Source organism: Orcinus orca, chromosome 17 (genome assembly GCF_937001465.1).
Source record: "Orcinus orca chromosome 17, mOrcOrc1.1, whole genome shotgun sequence".
Lineage (NCBI taxonomy): Eukaryota > Metazoa > Chordata > Mammalia > Artiodactyla > Delphinidae > Orcinus > Orcinus orca.
The window spans coordinates 78,232,960-78,256,084 of record NC_064575.1 but is presented as its reverse complement, the minus strand read 5'-3'; positions in this window follow the sequence as shown (position 1 = coordinate 78,256,084).

Genomic DNA, 23,125 nt, shown 5'->3' with positions numbered 1-23,125 from the left:
CAGAAGGGAGTCTCAGAGTTTGTGAAGCAGAAATATACTACTTTATTAGTGTTAGGATGACCATGATTTAACCACTGTGCTGGTACGGCCTGGGGAAATCCTGGTTACATTTTACATAAGCGGGATGCGTTTTAATCAGCAAGGTTAAGTTTCCCCAAGGTCCAGTTGGGATATCACAACCACTAGCAATGATTGTAAATGATCCATGAAGATTGGGGGAGGCGGTCAAAGTGAGTGAAAGGAGCAATTTAAAGTCCATTCTCACAAAAGGAGAAACAGGATAGTGTGGCCTGATACAGATCCATCAGCGTGTCATACTGCAAAACAAACATACCGAATATCTCACCAGAAATCAATTTCTAAGCAGCCATAAAAGCACAGGGTTTTGGGTGAAAACCAGCAGGGCTTTGTAGAGAATCAATATCATCAAAGTAGTCTGTTTTCTTTCTGTGACAGAGTGATAGAGAAATTGCAATGCAGTATGTTTTGATTTTGCTAAGGCTTCCAATTTTTCTTGATGAGAATTTCTCTTCAATAAGGAGGGCCACTCAACAGATATTTTGGAAGGCCTAGTGCCTGTGCTAGGTAACAGGTATACCGTGACAACCATTCTCCATCGGTGAGAGAGGGAGACTCTTGTCGGGGCAGAAAGACACATGTTCAGGTAACTAAAAATCAAGGTTAATGGGCTTTAATACAACTGTGTGCAAAGTACTATAGTAGCACAAATCTAAAGCTGCTAGAACTTTCTGAGGTGTTCTAGGAAAGTGTCTTCAAATAAGGAAAAGCTTGAGTAGTTGTTAGCAGTTTGATCAGAGAGCAAGAGATAAGGACTTGAAAGCTAGGAGAAAGAGTTAATGACTTAAAATTTGGTAAAGCATGCAGTCCATTGAATTGCCAACAAGTGTCTTCTCAACCTAAATTTGTTGAACCTGACCAAAGAGAGTAGACAATGCGAAAGAATCTAAATGTCTCTGTGGACTTGGGGCCAAATACAGGTCAGCCCTGAACTTACTATTTCAGGGCTGAAAAAAGAAAACTGCTTTATAATATTGACCTTATAAGAAATAGGAATTTCAGGTGTAAGAATCTTTAGTAAAAAATAGGAATGTCATTGGGCTTCCCCCTGGTGACGGAGTGGTTAAGAATCCGCCTGCCAATGCAGGGGACACGGGTTTGAGCCCTGGTCCGGGAAGATCCCACATTCCGCGGAGCAACTAAGCCCGTGCGCCACAACTACTGAGCCTGCGCTCTAGAGCCTGCAAGCCTCAGCTACTGAGATTGTGCGCCACAACTACTGAAGCCTTCACGCCTAGAGCCCGTGCTCCACAAGAGAAGCCACCGCAATGAGAAGCCTGCGCACTGCAATGAAGAGCAGCCTCCTCTCGCCTCAACTAGAGGAGGACCGTGCATAGCAACAAAGACCCAATGCAGCTAAAAATAAAATAAAATTTGAAAAAATAGACATGTCAGATGTAGGACTCCTTAGATGAATTTCCCTTCATGTCCATCCCTCTTCCATTTCCAAAGCAGAATATTGATAGTGCCACAATGTTTAGGACTTGTGGTTGGGTCCACTCGACATAGGTGACATTTCTTGAGAGCATTAAGAGTGAGTCAAGTATCACAGGATCCTGAATGGATTGGTGGCTAAGACCTAAATCCAAGAACAATGAAAAAAATAGGAAGAAAGAAAAGCATTAAGGTGCCAGCAGAATTTGGGGCCAGGACATCTCTTCCAGGCGTATTTAGAGGTAGCTCACACAACATTGTAAATTAACTATACTTCCATAAAAAAAGGTAAAAAGAAAAAAAAAAGAAGTAGCTCGACTGGACCTGCCACACTGCCATTGTCCTTGCCACCCCCATCATTTTCCCACTCTATAAATAAAAATGGTGGACAGGAGGAAGCATCCTTTAGAAGACAGTGCCAGAGGGGAAGAGAATTTTGCCTTGAAGGGACTGGAGTGTTTACACTCCACCTCCTCTCCCCACTCCAAATGGTACAGGGCTCCAGAGAACCTTCGTAGAAGCAGAGATGCTGGCAGGAGAGGAAGAACGTGACATCTCACGCCCTGGTTGGATGTCTGCGTAGGCAGTGAGCCTGTTGATCTCACCTGAGCCTATGAGAGCGGGCGAGAGAGAGCAGGAAAGAACTTCCAGTCAGAGGGGTGGTGGTGCAGCTGCCTCATTCTTCCACTGTTTGGCTTCCAAAGATGTGTGAGTTTCTTTTGCACCACAGCCAGATTGCCGCTGTCCCATCTGATGCTTTGTCAGGTGGTCAGGAGGACGCCAGCAGCAAGATGCTCTGAGGTGCCCAGTGGTTGTGAGAGCTGAGGAGTGGGGGGGCGGGGCGGTGAACGGAGACAAGAAAACTCATGTTTGTGTCCAACCAAGTTGGGACTGTTCAATACAATTGGATGTCATCCCATCCAATTCCATGGGATGACAACGGAAGCTTTGGATGGAGCCAGCGATTCCTACAATTTACACAGAATTCAGTTAATGAAATGCTTTCGACAGCAACTCTGTCAACTGAAAAAAATGCACAACCTAAAAGTTGAGAATTACGTTTTATTTGGACAAAACTGAGGACTTAAGCCCAGGACACAGCTTCTCGGGTAGCTCTGAGGGAATGCTCTCAAGAGGTAAAGGGGGGAGCCTGGATATGTAGCAGTTTTTGCAACAAAGACCAGGTAGTCACATCATCAAACGATAACTGTTAATTAAAGAAAACCAGATATCTCGAGTTAATGAATTCAGCACTTTTCTAGGTATGGGAAGATGCAAGAGTCTGGGCTCATTGAAATCATTCCTTTGATGTGCACCTTAACTATCTGGGGCTAGTACCCCGCTTTTCTCCATCCTGAATCCCCTCAGGGTGCACAGTTGAGGTGGCTGCAGTGGCTAATGGCTGCAGCATCCTTTGTTCACGGATACGGCAGGCAGTGTTTTTCATTAACAACTGTAACTTGTGTATTAGGTGTGTGTGCACCACATTGTGTAAAGTATCTCTGATTTTCACAAGAGCCTTTTGTAGGACTTTGCTCATTCATTTTCCAGATGAGGAAACTGAGCTGAGAGGTAGTCAGAGATGTGACCTTATGGCACAGATAATAAAAGAGCAAAGCTAGGATCTAAATCTTGGTCAAAGCTGTCTGACTTCAAAGCCCGTGTTTTTCTTGTAATCTTCTCCTCAACTGTGTGAAGTGGGCAATATTTTATCCCCATTTTACTGACGAAGGAACGGAGGCTAATAAAACGATAAAAGATGGGAACAACAAGGACTAAGGCTTGAGAACTTTTACTAAGCTGAATTCCCGGAATGTCTCGTCTCTCCTGCCTACCCAAGTCATGCCAAGAACAATTTTATTCTTTCCAATTAATATCGAACTGGGTGCTAAATAAATGCTCAATATTGACTCAGTGACTCACCGACTGGTTACACTATCAAGGGAGAAAGAAAATTCTTTCCTTTTCTGGAGGCTTATGGAAAAGAACAGACAAGGATCTTTCTGGTTTAGTGTTTGATTTGGGAGATGACAAAATGATCTCTTGTGTCCCTTGTTCAGCCCCTAGACTTGATGATTCAGAACCATTTCAGGGAAGTATGATTCCTTTTTAGCCAATTTCTTTAATTAGTAATTCTGCAAGCCTTCTGTGTATCACCTCCAAATTATGAGTCTGTACCAGGGAACTTCAGATTACATAGTTCTTTCAGAAACTTTATTGATTTTTTTAATTGAATCTTTACAGTATTTTTTTTTTTTTTTGGTTCACACACATAAAAACAAGCAATGAAGTACCATTTGTCTTCTCATTTTAATCTTTACCAAGCACTGAAAAGGAAAGAAAAATATTTTATGAATGTAATAAGCTTTCCTGGGGCTCTTGCTAAGGGATTTATTTTTCTATTTTTTCAGAGAAAAAGCACATTCCTTCTAATATAACTGTCCATTTGACGGCTCATTTCAAAGCCAGATCTGTGGACCTTTATTATACCTTCACCAGGAACTTGAAAGCAATCTACATTTCATTAATCTCTGTGTCTCCTGCCTGCTAGATATCTCTTATCCCCAGGCACAGAGGTAGCAGACATTTTCCTCTGCCTGGTTTCCAGACTTTATGCTGATAGAAACCACGGTTTGGTGCTTTGATGCAGAGTGCCTGTGCCCATTCTCAGGACCATGGAATAGATGCTCCCTGCTGAATCCCAGGTGCCAGATTCAGAGGTAAGAGACTTGGAGACACACTTTAGTAGTTTGTGGAGAGAGGCTGCCCAAGTCTGTTTTTCTAATTCAGGTACGAGACTTTACCACTAACCTGTTTTCCCCCGGATCTGGGGTCTCACCCTGTATTAGTTTCCTGTGGCTGCCGTAACAGGTTACCACGGACTGGGTGGGTTTAAAACAACAGAAATGTATTCACAGCTCTGGAGGCCAGAAGTCCAAAATCGAGGTGTCAGCAGGCCACACTCCCTCCAAAAGCTCTAGGGAAAAACCCCTTCTTGCTTCTTCTAGCCTCTGGCGGCTCCAGGTGTTTCTTAGCTTGTGACGGCTTCACTCTAATCTCTGCTTCTGTCTTCACACGGCCTTCTCTGTTCTCCTCGGTGTCTCCTTCTCTTCTGTCTCTTATAGGCATACTTGTCATTGGATTTAGAACCTGCCTGGGTAACCCAGGAAGATCTCATCTCAAAATTCTTAATGTAGTTACATCTACAAAGATCCTTTTTCCAAATAACATCACATTCACAGCTGCTGGGGCATGGGTGCATCTTTTGGGGGGCCACTATTCGACCTACGATGCACTTTCAGATAAGAAAAAAGGTAAATATGATAAGAAACAGGTCATATAAAGACTCCAGGGAAACAGGTTCAGAACTGTGTACTGGCCAGGGAAGAACCTTTGATTCTACTCAGGAGGTCACCTGTTATCTGGTTCTTCATCTTTTCTCAGCAAAGGGCTAGCCTATTTGACATAGATCATAGGTAGAAGTGGTCTAAGATGATTCAAAACCTTTCTTCTCTAATGTTTTCAAGATACAGTTATTTACCAATTATCATTCAGCACTTAACTGATTGAGGATCTTATGTGCAGGCAGAGTATCAGCCTCTAAAATGACACAAAATGGAGTGAGACATAGTCCTGGCTCCCCAAATAGCCAAATGAGTATGGCATAAATTACAAAAATTAAAGCAATGGAAATGTTCTTGTAGAGGATGCACAATTTCTCACGGGATCACAGAGAATAGGGTAACTTTGGGGAAGTGTCCCAGGAACTTCACACCTTGACTAGGAGATGACCATGTGTATGTGGTGGGGGAAGACCTTTCTAGGCAGAGGGAAGAGTATGTGTAAGTCCCAGAGATGCATGTGAAGTGGCATGACATATTTGGAAACCCAGTATGTCCATCGGTGGGGGACGGAAAACAATGAATATTATTTTTATATTATTTATATATATTATTATATTATTTATATGTAATATATATCATTATTATTTATATATTATATTGTTTATATTAAAATATAAATTATTATTTATATTATAAATAATATATTATTTCCAATAATGGGAAGCTCTCTACCTTTCAAGACTAACAGTTCTATTGTTAGATGGATCTAATCAGTAGAAAAATCTTTCTTCTGCGAAATGAAAATGTTCCATCTTTTAATTTTTCATGACTTGGCCCTCATTTTCCTCTCTAGAAATGTGGAAATGAAAACTATTTTTATGTGATAGTTCTTAAAATACTTAAGACACTTTTTATGTCCTCCTGAATTCTGTATGGTTTCTTTTCTTCTTCAAGTATGAGTTCTAGACTTTTAAAGGCACAAAACCTGGCATAGGGTAGTTACTCAATGTATGCTTGATGGATGAATGTACAGATCAATTCAGAGGACGTTAGCAACACTATTGCTCAGTAAAAAGTTATGCTGGACAATAATATACTATACTTATTCATTAGCATTTGTCAAACTCCTAAATTTTTGCCAGTCAATCTACCAAGTTCTCTACATGTATATCAGTGTACTTTATCTTCAAAACAACTCTATGATGTAGATACTAATGTTATAACTTAGAGATGAGGATTATCAGGTTTACAGGGGTGAGGTGCCTTTCTCAGTCACGTGGCTAAGAGTCAGGATTCGAACTCATGCCTGTTGAACTTCAGAGCCTGACTTTAACTGTTTTCAAAGTATCTTTCGATCTCATCCAACTCCTCTGCCAACACTGTCAAGTGAGCGCCTCACCTCACTTTACACTTGAGTGTCGTGAAGAGTCAGAGGGGCTGAGACACTTGCTCAACGTCACACAGCTCACTCAGTTTGGCGCTAGGATTTGCCTACTTTCAAAACCAATGACTGCTTGATCCTTTCATGCTATTCTATGGAGAGAATGATGTAGGTAGTGATTTTGTCAGGAGTTTTCTGATAAAGAGACAGAACTCCAATCTCTCCCTCATCAACTTCTCTTCCCTTTCATTATTTCACTCAGATCAACCTCCAGTGAACAAATTAAAAAAAAAAAGAGTGTAGCTGCTTAATGTCGTTTTAAATGGTTTGCAAATATTCATAGTGATGTTTGGACTGAGGATCGATCACCTTTTCTGATTGCCCTTGGATTTGCTTACTTCTGCGTGGCCCCTGTCACGTTAGGGCAGAAGGATTTCTCCCTGATGCTGGATGAGATGAAGTGCAGCAGAAATTACCCCTAATTGTTAGTGGGAGACTTGAGATTCAGTCCTTGAATGGTCTTCACCTGGACTTGTGACCTTGGGAAAGTCACATCTCTCTTTGGGCTTTGGTTTCCTTATCTGTAAAGTGAAGTGGTAGGAAATTCAGTAGTGGGATATTGGAGTTACCATTTATTTCCTACTTTATATGTGACACACACTGTGCTAAACTCTTTACATGTAACCTCTATGATAACCTGATGGAATGGTTATCATTCCTAACTCCATTTTATAGATGAAGAATCTGAGGATCAGAGGAGATAAATAACTCACCCAAAGCCACATAGGTAGTTGTCTGATGAAATCCAGCCATGTCAGCAGTGGTACCATCGAGTTATCGTTGAAGCAAATGTGGGAGGTGAGGTTGGAACTGCTGGGGTTCTGACCTCCACACTCAGTCTAAGTCCAATCACCTCCTTAATCCTCAGAAAATGGGGACAATAAAAATGCCTACCTCATAGGGTTATTTTTCCAATTAAAGGAGAAAATACATGCACAATTCTTAAGTACGGTACTTGGCACATGTTAAGTAGTCAAAAACATTAATTGAAACAATTAAAGGGTTCTAGAGCAGTGGCTAAGTGGTTACTAACCCTTTTGTTTGTTTCGTCATGAATCTAATAACAAATGTTCAGAGAAAAATAGAGATCTGAAAAAATAACCTTACATAAACGTTATGGATTCCATTTCATCTGTAGGCAACCAAGGGTTAATAAATCCAAGGTTAATATTTCCTGGGAAAGAATCTCCCAGAAGGGAGATTTTAGAATGGATGATTCTCTAAATGTTTCTCTTTCTTCCTTTAAGGCAATGGTTTGAAACAAAAACAAAAACCAGAAAACAAAAAACCTTTTGTGTTAACTGCCTCTTCCATCACTGAACAACACTCATTTCATCCCTCCGGGGCCTGAAGTCTCCTTTGCTGCCTGGAGCTCAGCAGAATTCTCCCATCTTGTGTGCTGACGTGTTCAGCAGGCCTTCCTGCCTTGTCTGCCTCAGCTCCTTCAGCATAATTATCTTCATATTTATTTCTACCCCATAAAAATGCACACAGCCTGTTCGTGTTGAGCAAGCAGGGCTGTACTTTGCTGCTGGGGTTTGCTTTACAGATATTTTTTCCTGTTTGTGGAAAAACAGAATGACATGAATTTTATGTTGACATGCAAAGCTGCTCTTGGAAGGAGGGGATGGGGCTGGAATGGAGGGTGAAAAGGAAATCCCATCATTACAGCTCTAAGGATAGAGGTGGGACATGGCTGAGTTCAATAAGTAATGGTCTTTTGTTTTTTAACATCTTTATTGGAATATAATTGCTTTACAATGGTGTGTTAGTTTCTGCTTTATAACAAAGTGAATCAGCTATACATATACATAGATCCCCATGTCTCCTCCCTCTTGCATCTCCGTCCCACCCCTCTAGGTGGTCACAAAGAACCGAGCTGATCTCCCTGTGCTATTGATTTCTGTGCACCTGAAACTAACACAACGTTGTTAATCAACTGTGCTCCAATATAAAATTTTTTTAAAATTAAAAAAAAAGTAATGGTAGAATGAATGAATTTAGTATAATAGGTAAAGGGAATTACCCTCCATTATTCTTTGATTACTCACTTATTCATCTGCTATTTATTGAGCACACATTATGTGTCATCACTGTGCTGTGCATTGGAGGCTTAACTTTGGACAATACATACAGGGTCTCAGCTGACATGAAGCGTATAATCTAGTGTATATATATGTCAATTAAAGAGTATGGATTCAATAGACTCAGTTTTCCTTAGCAAAGTACTGATACAAGGCAGAAGCAAAATATTATCATGATGGTGACTGGTTTTATCCATTCACTCATTCAGTTATCCATTCACTCAGTCACAAACATTTACTGGCAACCTACTCTGTGTTATGTTTGGAACTGTGCCAGGCACAGGGTGTTAGTGTAATGCAAAGTTTCTGCACCCTGGCACTACTGAAAATAGTGCTACTTTTTTGTTGTCGGGTGTAGTTCCGTGCACTGGGGAATGTTTGCCAGCATCCCTGGTCTCTACGCACTGGATGCCAGAAGCATCCCTCGTTGTGACAACCAAAAATGTCTTTAGATATTGCTGTATATTCTCTGGGAGGCAAAATTGTCCCCTGGTTAAGGACCACAGCTCTAATGAATAAGACATTGCCTCTTTCATCGATATCAAATAAAACTCACTTTAATAATGTCAGTAATCCCCCAAATAATCACAGTGTATGACACATTTCCTTCCTGTCGGGTTTTGTGCCAGGTACATCATCTTATTTAATACAACAATCCTATGATGTAAGTAAATATTTATTTATGGATTTCTAAAGATTTATAACGAATGACCATATTCACAATCATTTATTCATATGTGAATTACAAACTTCTAAAAGCAAGAATCCATGTTTAAAGACTAGAATTATGGAACTTATATTCTAAGAGATGGTAGAGGCTGAAAATAGAAAGATTGTATTTTAAAGAAGCGTTAGGTTTTCCAATAGATCATAAATGCCAAAGCAAAAAAAGTCTCACATAAAAATATATATGTAGCTAAACTTTTCCCTTCTTGGTGCTTTTAGTTTATGTTGGCAAACACTTCACTTTACTCTTTGTGTACTTTTTTTTTTTTTTTTTTTTTTTTGTGGTACGCGGGCCTCTCACTGTTGTGGCCTCTCCCGTTGCGGAGCACAGGCTCTGGACGCGCAGGCCCAGCAGCCATGGCTCACGGGCCCAGCCGCTCCGCGGCATGTGGGATCTTCCCGGACCGGGGCACGAACCCGTGTCCCCTGTATCGGCAGGCAGACTCTCAACCACTGCGCCACCAGGGAAGCCCTGTGTACTTCTTTTTAATATTTTTTAGAGCACACATGTTAATTTTTTATGTTTATATTTTAATTGAATAAAACCTTATACTGTATCCTTCCTATTGCTAATAACGTGAGTAAAACAGGATGTTTTCTGGGCTTCAGAACAATAATTAATAATTGTTTCGGAGTAGAAAGTCACCTAAGTTGCATCAAAGTCAAACCATCAATTTATTGATGAAGAATCCAAAGCTAAGTCAAGGGGACGGAATTACTCTGGGTCAGTGGTCCCCAAATTATAGCCTGTGAACCAAATTTGGTCTGTTACTTGTTTTTGTAAATAAATTTTTATTGGAACACAACAAGACATTCGTAATGTCCATGGCTGCTTTCAAGCTATGACAACAGGGTAGATTCGTTACAACAAAGACTGTATGTGGCTCAAAACCTAAAATATTTGTTATCTGGTCCTTTACAGAAAATATTTGTCCACCCCTATCTAGGTTCAACCACAAGCTAGGGCTAGGGTTGTAGTATCTCTCACTGGGCAGCGGTGTGGTGGAGTGGAATATCCCTGGATTCTAGAATCAGACCAGGATTTGAATCCTGTCTCTACCTTTCACAGCTGAGTGGCCTTGAACATGTAACTTGATCTCTTTGAATCTTGTTTTCAAATAGAATAACATTGAGATAAATACTCCTGTAATTGCATTATGTGGTTTATGAATATTTGATATTCATGCTCAAATTAGTTATTAAAATATAGTGCCCTTTCTACTTAACAACTGTGACTTTTACTCATTCATTCAATCAATATTTATAAAAAACCAGGTACCTTGGTAGGAACTGAGGGCACAGGAAATGTAACGGCAGACATGACCTCTGAACTCAGTAAATTTCAGCTGAGCAGAGAGCAGGTAGGCGAGGCACCTCACCAGACCATTGCTCAACCATGGTTTCCTGAAAGAGAGGACACTTACTCAAGACCTCAGAGAAGAGCAGGGATTAGCAAGACAGAAGAGGATGGGGTATGGTAAGGAATGTTCCAGGCAAAGGGAAGAACAAGAGTAAAGGACTTAAAATTAGCAAGATGTGGTACACAGAAAGAGCTAACAAAAAGTTTAGTAAAGATTGAGTGGGACTTCAACGTTGGGAGAAAGTGGGGAGATAGATGAGCTGAGCACAGTCCAGATCCCCAGAAGTCACTGTAGCAGACACTATTAGCTGCCTTCCCAACAGCCATGGCCCCTTCCTTAGTAACAGGATCACGATTTTGGACAAGTGGCAATATGCCCACCTGAGTGATCCTAGGTGAGCTGGTGACTAGAATCTGGCCAATGAGATGCAAACAGATGAATTCTGAGATCTTTCAGAGAAAAGTCTTCCAGCTTAGAAATAATGAAGAGAAGCCTTTTACCTTCCCCCTTCTCTTTTCCTGCTTTAGTTGCAAGTCAAGTCAGATTATGGTGCCTGGAATTGCTGTAGCATTTTGGACCCTGATAAGAAAAGCCAACAGGCTGAAGATGGAGGGGTGAACTGCATGAAGATACAGTTCCAGGGGTGTTTTGTTGGATCAGGACTATCATCTAGGACCAGCCCTTGGTCCGCATGCACATGCACTTCCTGGTACAGAAGGCTGGGGCAAGACCAAAAGGGGCTTAAGTACCAGGATAAAATAACACCTAAGGGGTAAAGCAAATGCAACGAAAGGCTTGCTACCCAAAGTCTTCTCAACTGCAAGCAACTGAGCTCCCAATGGGTTAGACGGCCCTTTGTGAGAAGTCACTAGCTTTTGGTGGATCCCTCAGTTTCCTCATCTGTAAACTGGAAGTGATAATAGACTTATATAAAGAACCATCTGTGAGGATTAAATAGTGTACAGATGAGGAGTACATGTGTAGGACCTAGCGTGTAGAAAAGTGCTCAAAATGGTAGCTGAATACCATTATTGTTGTATCCTTATCTGTAAATACCATTATTGTTGTATCATTATCTGAATGACTTTGACATTATTAAGGAGTACTCCATACTGACATGACTCAGAATTTTCATGGGCATTGCATAGGGGGTTGAATGAGATATTCTTCAAATCAGTTTTTTTTTCCCAAACTACATGTTGTGGTCCATTAGCATCTTGAGAAATTAATTTATCGGGAAGCAGGAAGAATAGAATGGTTTAGAATAGGCAGCATTAGAATGTTTCACATGGTAAGGACAGTACTTATTTCATAAAAGTTTTATTTATACATTTATTTATCTATGTGTGTGCATTGGGTAGCAATTATAAAATGTGTTTCCGATGTGCATTGCATCGAAAAAAAAATTTTTTTTTTTGAAAAAGACTGCTGTAAGATCTCTTACAGCTCCAGATTCTGTGGTCATTCTCAGATGCTGTGGCTCATTTTAGCATCATGCCTTCACGTTACACAACACTGTTACCCTGCTGACTCATGGTCATCAGGCAGTTCCCTGCTCCACTGAGAATTTTCTCTCCCTCACTGCCTTTGTTTTCTACATGAGCCCTGCTTTGTTTATTTTAAAGGGGCCAAGGAAGTTGAGCATCTTCTGTGGAAGGGACTCATTGCCCACTAAACTGAAACAGATGTGAAACTGGTATCTTAAGAGGTTTTGGGGGGGCCCTTAGCTCAGTCCATGGGAAAGTGGACTCATAGCCTGGAAGGGAAATGGGCCATGTCCTAGGAGCAGAGTAACTTTGCAGGTTTTTGGATGGATTTTTCCACAGGTGTAATGAGTTCTAATTCCCTGATCTAATTGTAATCTCCAGTGTTGACATCATGGAATGTGTAACAGGATTTGGGCAATCGATTTTTACTGGGAAAAATATCAGACAATTTTGATGTAATTTTTTTGTTGGACACAAGGAACAATATGCAAAATGCATCTATATAGATATTTAGATATAAATAAATATGTGGTACCTGTTCTATTTTTGGCACTGTCCATTGCCAGCAATAGACGATTACCTAAGTGCTATAATTGACACATCCAGAGGAAGCCAGGATTGGAATCAAGAGAATTTAGAGTTCCTGCTTATGTGACCTTGGGCAAGTCACTGACTTATTTTGAGCTTTGGTCAATAAGAAAAGATGCATTTTAGGGAATATTCACCATGTGTCAGGCACATTTCAGATATTCCTTGTAAACCTGAGAGCAACCCTGAGAGGTAGGTAAATATACTAAGTGATCAGCTTAGGACCACACTGCTAGTCAGCGCCAGAATCTAAGGTTGGATGTAATCTGGTTGCTTCAAAAGCCCACAGTCTTTCCATTTTATTTCTGTGTCCTTTTTTTCTTTCTCTCCCTTTCTTCTCTCTCTCTCTCTCTCTCTCTTTCCTTTCTTTCTTTCTTTTCTTCTTCCTTCTTTCCTTTCTTTTTTTTAATTGAAGTATAGTTGATTTACAATATTGTGTTAGTTTTGAGTGTACTGCAAAGTGATTGTTATATATATAATAATCTGAAATACCTAATTCTCCATTATAGGTTATTATCTTTCTTTTTTATAATTGAAATGCAGTTGATGTACAATATTATGTTAATTTCAGGTATACTCCATAGTGATTTGATATTTACATACATTATGAAATGATCACCATGATAAGTCTAGTAACCATCTGTCTCCATATAAAGTTATTACAGTATCATTGACCGTATTCTTATGCTGTTTATTATATCCTCGTGGCTTATTTATTTTATAAGTGGAGGTTTGTACCTCTTAATCCCCTTCACCTGTTTTGTCCTCACAATGTCCCTCCCCTTTGGTGACTACCTGTTTTCTCTGTATTGATGAGTCTGTTTTCATTTTGTTTGGTTTGTTTTTTTGTTGTTGTTGCTTTTTAGATTCTGCATATAAGTGAAATCATATAGTATTTGTCTGTCTTTGCTGATTTATTTCACTTAGCATAACATCCTCTAGATCCACCCGTGTTGTCATGAATGGCAAGATTTCATCTTTTTTATGGCTGAGTAATACTCTATTTTGTGTGTGCGTGTGTGTGTGTGTGTGTGTGTGTGTGTGTATCATATCTATATATCACACCTTTATCCATTCATCTTTAATAGACACTTAGGTTGCTTCCATGTCTTGGCTATTGTCAATAATGCTGCAGTTAACCTAGAGGTGCCTATATCTTGTTTCCTTTTTAAAATGGAGATAAAAATAAAAATGCTTACCAACTTCTAACATTGTTTTAAGGTTGAAACCAGCTAAAATAAGTGTAAAGAGTTTGAAATCTGTTGGTTACTGTGATTATGAGCATTATTTGTGTTAGCATGGACATTTTTTAGGAGCCTGAATAAAACTATATGTGCTTCTTATTACCACAACTCTTATTACACATATACATTTATTGGGCTCTGTTTACTTGTTGGTCTCCTGCTCTAGACTGTGAACATCTTGGGAGAAGGGATCTTGATGACCTATTTGGTTGTATATTGCTAATATCTGATACAATGATTGGCACAGAATTAAGTGCTCAATATTTGGCGTACTGCAAGGGAAGTATGGACAACCTTCAGTCTGTCACTATACAGAATATTCCTATATTTAGAGCCATGTCTGTATCTCAAGAATTTGTCTTCTAAATTGCAACATTACAAAAAGATTTGGCAAAATATGTGTCAACGTATTAAGAATTATGGGTGAATTATCTTTTTCTCCTCTTCCTTCTATTTTCTAATTTTCTTTAATAAATGCATTTTATTCATTCAATTAAGTTTTTTTTTTAGTTTTTATTTATTTATTTATTTATTTTTATATTTATTTTGGCCGTGTTGGGTCTTCGTTTCTGTGCGAGGGCTTTCGCTAGTTGTGGCAAGTGGGGGCCACTCTTCATCGTGGTGCACGGGCCTCTCACTATCGCGGCCTCTCTTTTTGCGAAGCACAGGCTCCAGACGCGCAGGCTCAGTAGTTGTGGCTCACAGGCCTGGTTGCTCCACGGCATGTGGGATCCTCCCAGACCAGGGCTCAAACCCGTGTCCCCTGCAACCACTGCGCCACCAGGGAAGCCTCTCAATTAAGTTTTTGATTATTTTGTTTATTTTCACTAGAAGGAGTAGCATCAATCCACTGAAAACCAGATACATTAACACCATTCATTTATTAGTTAATTTCTGAGGTCCTGAGACTTGAAAGGGCTGGAATGAAAGAAGAACAAAAGAAAAGGCTTTAGACTTGGTGCCTGAGCTGGGACAAAGAAGGGGGAATTTCCTAGGCTGCACAGGGGTCTTTATAAATTGTAGAATTTCAGATTTGTATGAGGGGGAATTGAGGTTCACTCTTCCATGGCATCACCTTCCAGAAATTCTTCCCAGAGCCTCTCACGATGGCTGCATATCTTCTGCTTCAGGATTTCCAAGGACAGGAACACAGTCTACTGTGCAGGAAATCTCATTCCATTATTGGTTGGAATGGATGTGACAATGCACCCTAAGTAGAGTTAAACATCTGCCTCTCCCAAGTTTTGACCATTGGTCACATTTAGGTCCTCCAGTGGGAAAGAGAATGCACAAAAGGTGATTTCTGTTTCCCTGAGTCTCTTATCTACACCCAGCTGCACACACCCTATCTGTTAAGCTCTCTTCAGATGTACTGGCTCTTACTCTCTCACATCTTGCGTTGCTGGTTTCTGGACACAGACTTTATGGGATGATGAAGGGCATAGGTTTGGGAAGCACATGGATTCGAGTTCTAACCTGGACTCGTTCTCCTATGTGCAATGTAAAGACCAGTTAATGCAATAGTAAAAAAAAAAAAAAAAAGTAATAATGATAAATGATAGTGATGGTGAGAATAACAACAGCTACAATTTTGGGTGCTTATTATACACCAGGCACTGAGCAATGGGCTTTACTAGGAAGCTTTCATTTCATCCTCAGACACTGAGTTTTGATTTCTCAACTGTACTATGAGGATAGCAATAGTTATCCACATTGAGTTGTGGCATGGTTTAAATAACATAATGCATGTAAAGTGCTTAGAATAGAGCCTGGCACACAATGAACACTTCATAAAGATATAATAATAATAATAACCATGACAGCCACAAAGGGTCATTATGCCCTAAGTGAGGTCACTTCTCCGCAGAATATGGTGAGTTAACAGCTCTTCTGTCCATACTGCAGGGAGTTCATTGGTGCAAATGGGAGTCAAGTTCATTAATAGCAAGTGAGGCAGAGGGGCAAGAAGAGCGTAGGGCTGTAGTTCCAGATCAAGTTGAACTGTGTAGCCATTCTGTCTGGAGTCAAGGATCTCATGTTGAGTATTTTAATTTGTGGTTGTATTTTGAATTGGTTTTTTTTTTTTTTCAGAATAACCTGCTGGTTTCTGATGTCCGTGTAGATGGGCCCCCAAATGTCTTCTTCCAGTAGAGTGAAGGGATTAAGAGCATGAGCTCTGGAGTCAAACTACCTGAGTTCAAATTGTGTCTTTAGACCATACCAGCTGTTTTATTTGGACAATTTTCTTAACCTCTCTGTGTCTTAGTTTTCTCAGCTATAAAATGGTGATAGCAATCATGTGTACCTTCTAGAGTTGATTTGAGGATTCGATGAGTTAATAGGTATAAAATACCTAGGATAAGGCATGAAAAATGTTGGGCATTTTTCTTTTGGCAAAATAAAGGAAAGACAGAGTCAGAGTTATTCTTCCTGGACCAGCCAGCCCTGAAGAAAGAGCTTTAAATAAGTCTCAGTGTAGCGTGCACGCACACACACACACACCCCTCCAGCCTCTGAGCTGTGGAACAGCCACCTCTTTTGAAAATGTCATGTCCAAGGCATCCTTGGTCTTGCTGCACTGCAGGACCATTCATTATGAAATTGCCTCTTGCTGCAGGAAAGCAGGATGCAGCAATATTAAAATGCCTGCATGAGATAGAATATGAAGTGGAGGTCAGAGGCAGAGCCCTAGCAAAATTCTACAGGCTGGTGGTGCATAATCAAAGTTCAGCCCTTTTATCATATTAAGAGTTATTTCTATTCCCTTTTTATAAACAGGCAAAGAGCCTGAATTAGAGTAGTGGGAACGTAAATTTATCTCCTAATACTACAGTCTGGTCTTGGATGTGTGTGTGTGTGTGTGTGTGTGTGTGTGTGTGTGTGTGCTTGTGATACATTTTTCTTTTTTTAAATAAATTTATTTATCTTATTTATTCATTTTTGGCTGCATTGAGTCTTCGTTGCTGTGCATGGGCTTTCTCTAGTTGCAGTGAGTGGGGTCTGCTCTTCGTTGTGGTCCGCAGGCTTCTCACTTCGGTGGCTTCTCTTGTGGTGGAGCACGGGCTCTAGGCACGTGGGCTTCAGTAGTTGTGGCACGCGGGCTCTGTAGTTGTGGCACACGGGCTTAGTTGCTCTGCGGCATGTGGGATCTTCCCGGACCAGGGCTTGAACCCATCTACCCTGTATTGGCAGGCGGATTCTTAACCACTGCGCCACCAGGGAAGTCCCTGTGATATATTTTTCTTAAATTTATTTTCAAATATCCTTATGATATTGTTCAAGATAATTGATGGTGAAGGTATAGGAGATTTTTCAGTAACACACAAACAAAGCCAAACTCAAATCATGTAAATTGCTTCATTCGTGGGGATAAAACTAAATTGCTTGGCAAGGCAGTGAGTCAGAGAGAACAGAAAAGATCCAGAGGGAGCAGTGGAGGCATGATCAGTACATTTTCCGTATTATTTCTGCATTTGTCAAAATGGAACGTACCCTTCTCCTATTTTATATTCTTAGCTGTATACACAAGGCAATCAAGGGCTTTATAAATAAGTCTATTTTTACTATGGATATGAGACTTCTCAGGAAAAGGAACAGAAAATCACTTTCCAGTCTAGTCTCAAAATCAATTGTTTCCAAATTATTTTTCTTACAAAACGTCTATTTGTCTCTTGGAATTTTCTTTCATTTACCACCACCCTTGTCTCTTTTTCAGAGGTATTCTACTCTTTCTTTTGACACTTGTGATCTGTATTATAGAATCAAACCCTTAGATATGTACTATCCTTTTTTTCATCAAGACTGTAAGATCCCTGAAGATAGGGTATGTCTTCTACTTCTCTCTCCCCTATGGACTGTAGCACAGGGTCAGCAGTGTAATAGGCATGCAGGAAGATACTGAGCGCCTCACAATTTGCAGAGCATTGTCACACAATAATAGTATATTGAATGCCTATTATGTGTCAGGGAGTGACCTGATTTCATGTCATTCGATCTGCATCCATAGCAATTGCTCCAGCCATCAAGCTCTATCTCCCTACTCCTTCCCTCCCCAAACTGCTGTCCCTGGGCCATAGCCGATTGGTTTAGAGAAAGAGACAAAGCTGAGCCAATCAGGTGCTTCCTATAGGAATGTGAAACTAGGGTGGAACCCACATTTTATGGCATTGCTCTGAAGGAAAGCCTCCAAAGCGTCCATCGACAGATGAATGGTTAAGGAAGATGCGGTATACCTATGTGCAATGGAATAGTACTCAGCCACAAAATGGAACAAAATAATGCCATTTGTAGCAACACGGATGGAGCTAGAGATTATCATACTGACTGAAGAAGGTCAGACAAAGAGGAGTATCATGTGATATCAGTTATACGTGGAATCTAAAAAATGATACAAATGAACTTATTTACAAAAGAGAAACAGACTCACAGACATAGAAAACAAACATGGTTACCAAAGGGGAAAGGTGGGGGGAGGGATAAATGAGGAGTTTGGGGTTAACAGATACACACTGCTATATATAAAATAGATAAACAACAAGGTCCTCCTGTGTAGCACAGGGAACTATGTTCAATATCTTGTAATAACCTATAATAGAAAAGAGTCTGAAATATATATCTGAATCACTTTGCTGTCCACCTGAAGCTAACACAACATTGTAAACAAACTATCCTTCAATTAAAATAAAGAAAGCCTCACAGGCCTCCTTTCAGGTGAGGGTCCCTCTCCGATCCATACAAGGTCTTGCCTGAGATTCTGTGAGTTATTTCCATTTTCCAATAATCCCCACTCCACTTTTTCAGAAGGGTTTGATGTAAGCAGTTGAGTGATTTGCTCCCAATCCTTCACCACTACACGCATGCACACACACACACACACACACGCACACGTACACACACACACACAGACACGTACATACACACACACAGCATGTCTTATTTCAGACTCACAACAGTCTCATCAAGCAGCAGTTCTACTCCTCCCCTCTGCTGTGTGAGATCCAAAAGCCCAGAGACTCCATGAAACTCAGTGTCCCAGGTGTCAGGTGGTGCATCTGGTCTTTGACTAACTTTTAGCTTCTCACAGAATCAGTTTCAGAAACGATTTATTGGCTCTCTATCATGTTCCAGACCCTTTCAGGTGAACTCCTATGAATTCATTCAGAATTAATGCCTACAAAAACTATCCATTCTGTGAAGATCAAAACCACCCCCATACCCTTCCAAGGGAGCCTGAACCATTGTCCCCCCATCCCCCTGCTAGCTTGGCGGCCAGGTCAAGGTGTCTGGGAGTCGGTGAAGTGACTTTGAATGGAAAACCTAACTGGGTCAGTCTGGGTAACTGCCACCAGGAATTTGAAACTGGAAGTTAGCTGTAGGAGCTGAAATGACGGGTCAGGATTTGGCGAGGGCATGGCGAGGTTAGGATGGCTCTGGGCAAGCTGAGGGTATAAGTGAGGAACAACCAAGAATAAGCAAATGAAGGGACTTCCCTGGTGGTCCAGTGGTTAAGACTCCGTGCTTCCAAGGCAGGGGGCTAGGGTTCAATCCCTGGTCTGGGAACTAAGATCCCACATGCCGTGTGGAGAGGCCAAAAATTTTTTTAAAAATTTAAGAAAAGAATAAGTACCTGAATCCTTGTGTTAGAGAAGAATGGAATCCTTGTGCAGAAAGAAGCAGAGAGAGTGAGGGAGAAAGGCAGAGAGATTCACAGAGGCACTGTGACACGTGCACACACACACTTGCACGCACATGTGTCTAAAATAGCCAAGAGCCAGCTCAGCCGAGACATGATTAACTGGAACAGAAGCAGGAACGCTGGCACGTGAACAGGTGCTGGAGAACTTGCACTGCTGAGCTGCAGGAAGGCCTGAAAACCTATGAAGACCCCAGGGGACAGATAAAGGACTTTGGGCTAGGAACATGGTGGGGTGGCTTGGAGGCTACTTATCAACTAGTCTGGAAATTTTTCAGTACTTACAACCTGCGTGGTCATAGCAGTGTGGACTGGCAGAATATCAGGCCCATATACTTCGTACACCCCTGTGCTTCCACACTCACTCCCAGACACACACTTATTCATGACATGGTTCTTGAGAGTTGAGAAAAGTAGCTAACACTTCTCTAGGGATCCCTAATAACTTTTTACTTTGATGTTTCAGCTCTGTTATATACAAATCCTTATAATAATACTGTGTCTTTTCCTCCTCCCTCATTTTTAAGGTCTGGCCACATAAAGAAGTTCAGAAAGCTGTCTGATAGAGCCAGTAGGTGATATTTAATCATGGGTCTTAGGACTCCAGCATTCTTGCCTTGAAACCCTAGGTGACTTGATGTGGAACAAAGGTTGGAATGAAAACATCAAGTGGTAACATTTATAAGAAGAAGAATAATCACTGCACTGTACCGAGGTCCTCGGTCGGAGCCCAGCTGGATTCTTACTATCCAGGCTCTACAGAGTTTGGGTAATGCTTTCACAAGTTGTGTCAGCAGGCATAATTAAATCATCTTGAAGTGTGCTGTAAATATTTCATAGGTGTGTAATCTTTAGGTCTCTGGAACCTGGTAGAATCTGAATCTATATGACTTTTTTGAGAATTACTCTGCGGATACTGTTCTAAATCCTGGAGAGACAAAGATGAATAAGACCTGGGCCCATCTCTGAGATGCTTATAGCCTAGTGATAGAAGTCAAGAAGCAGGCAGAAGAGCTTAAAATGACCAAGTGTGTCATCATGTAGTCCATTAATGAAACATACATATGCTAAAGTATGTGTTTAAAAATTTTTAAACACATAGTTGCCCATGGGGTGGGGCGGCATGCGGTTGGGTGAATATGAATAGGTGTAGTGATCAAAGAGAATGCATTAAATAAGCACATTAATAAATTTAGAAAAAAGAAAGGAATGAAGGGCAAATCTATTTCACTTAACCATGACAGTCGAGGCAAGAGCAACAAAATATCATTTCCTTCCTCAGCTGCAGAAAGCTTGTAAATTTCAGGGCTGACTCGGCGGCAGTTGGACTCTGTACTGACGCCTGGACACGGTAGCAGTTGGGGAGATGTAGGGCAGCAGCAGCAGCAGAAATAGACGTGGACCTGGGCAGATTGTGCCCTCCTCATACTGACTAAGGGTACAGGTTCTTGAGGAGAAACCAGCAGGTGATTCATACCAGGTTCTCATTCTTATATGCTATTTGCATTTTTAAAGCATATTCATGCTCAAGATTACAGTTTTATCTCTATCTGTCTGTCAGCCCTGCATATAGGTTACTTCATCGTGGTTTCTTTCTACAACCCTTGAGCTTGAAAAACTTCTTTAGTGTCAATGGACATTGGGATCAGCTCCATATTGCATGGAATCCAGATACCCTGTTCAAATATCTCATTTGGGTAAGTTAGGTGAATAGAGACTCAAAAAGAGCACCAGAAAGAAAAGCAGATATCGTATAATAATACATGTATGTGGAATCTAGAAAAATGGTATAGATGATCTTATTTGCAAAGCAGAAATAGAGACGTAGACGTAGAGAACAAATGTATGGATACCAAGGAGGAAAGGGGTGGGGTGGGAGGAATTGGGAGATTGGGGTTGACACATACACATTATTGATACTGTGTATAAAATAGACAACTGATGGGAACATACTGTATAGCACAGGGAACTCTGCCTAATGCCCTGTGGCGACCTAAATGGGAGGGAGGTCCAAAAGGGAGGGGATATCTGTATACGTATGGCTGACTCATTTTGTTGTGCAGTGGAGGCCAACACAACATCGTAAAGCAACCATACTCCAATAAAAATTACTTAAAAAATAGCACCAGAAAGGAATGAACATATATTGAGCATTTACTCTGTACCATCTCATTCATTCCAAAGAATACTGCAAGTTAAGTATTGCTTTTATCATTTTCACAAGGGGAATTTGAGACTCACAGAGGTTAATTCATTTGCCTGGCATCATAAAGCTCTTCAGCAATGATCCCAGCATATGAAAACGAGCTTATCTGATTCCAAAATGCATGTTCTTTCTACCAAACCCAGCAGGAAAAACAATGTTGCCCATCTTGTACAACTTCTATTCCCAGAATTTATGTTCACTCAATATTGTGATTTCTTCAATTTCAGTGCACCCTGGACCACAGCTACGGGCAATTTTTATACATTTCTCTGAGTGCTTCTCAAGCACACCCGCCTCATCCTTGCAACTGGCTTTGTCTAGATAGTGTACCTGGGCACAATTTTCTCATCCCCTTATTTTTTGCCACTCAACTAAATCTTCAAAGCTCACTCATGGTCCCGTCTTTTTACCTTACTACTCCGGCTCCCATAACTTCAAGTTGTTTTGCATCACTTGTACCTGTCATCAATAGCAAACATATCCTTTTGCAACTAATGTCCTGCTTCAAAATGTCCTCTAATTATTTATACAGGTAAGTTTTTCTTTTCAACTACACAAAAAATGGATTCCTTCATATCCTTGTTGATTGATATCTAACAAAGCGTAAGACAGTCCATGATGGATGAAAAGGACACAGGACTCGTCATTTTTCTCTACTCTGCTTCTTCTCCTCTCCCCATCTCAATGAGAGGCATCACCAAGCCCTAAGTTGCCAGCCCTGAACCTGCTGGTTGCCGGAGCGATAGCCAGGGGTCATCCTTGAATCCTTGACGGTCACCCCCTCAAGGGGGTGAACTAAGAAGAGGCAAAGGGCACTTGAAGGTTATCTTCTTGATTTTCAGCCCAGCTGGCCATGTAGGAAGACGTCAGAGTCTGAGGATAGAAGTTGCTCTTGGGTGCAGTTTGTATCTTTGGCAGGAGCTTCTTGTATCCTTTCCTGGGAAAGTGAATGAAAGACAAAGTGCAAGAGAAAGAATAAAAGGGACCCCAGTGGATACCATCACCTGGGCTGGTTTAATACCTGCATTTGCACTGCCCTCTGCCTGGCAAGCCTTGTCCCCAATTAATTGCATTATTGCATCCTCACTTCCTTACAAGTGAGGCCACTTCTGACATGATGTGACATCCCCCTGCCCCCATGTGGCAGTCACCATGACACTTGTCCTGCTCTATTTTCTTGCCCTGCATTCATTCACCATTTGTCATTCTAGATATTTACTTGTCATATCCTCTGGGAAGACTTCCCTAATCCCAGAATGGTCCATTCCCTCATGTGGGCTTGCAAAATTATCTTGTATTGTAATTGTTTGTTAACTTGTCCCTCTCCAACATTCTACAATGTAAGTTCCCAAGGGCAGGAATTTTGCTTGGTTCACTGCTGTATCCCTGGTAGTAGATTTCACTACTGCAATTTCACAGGTGAGAAAACTAAGGCAAGAG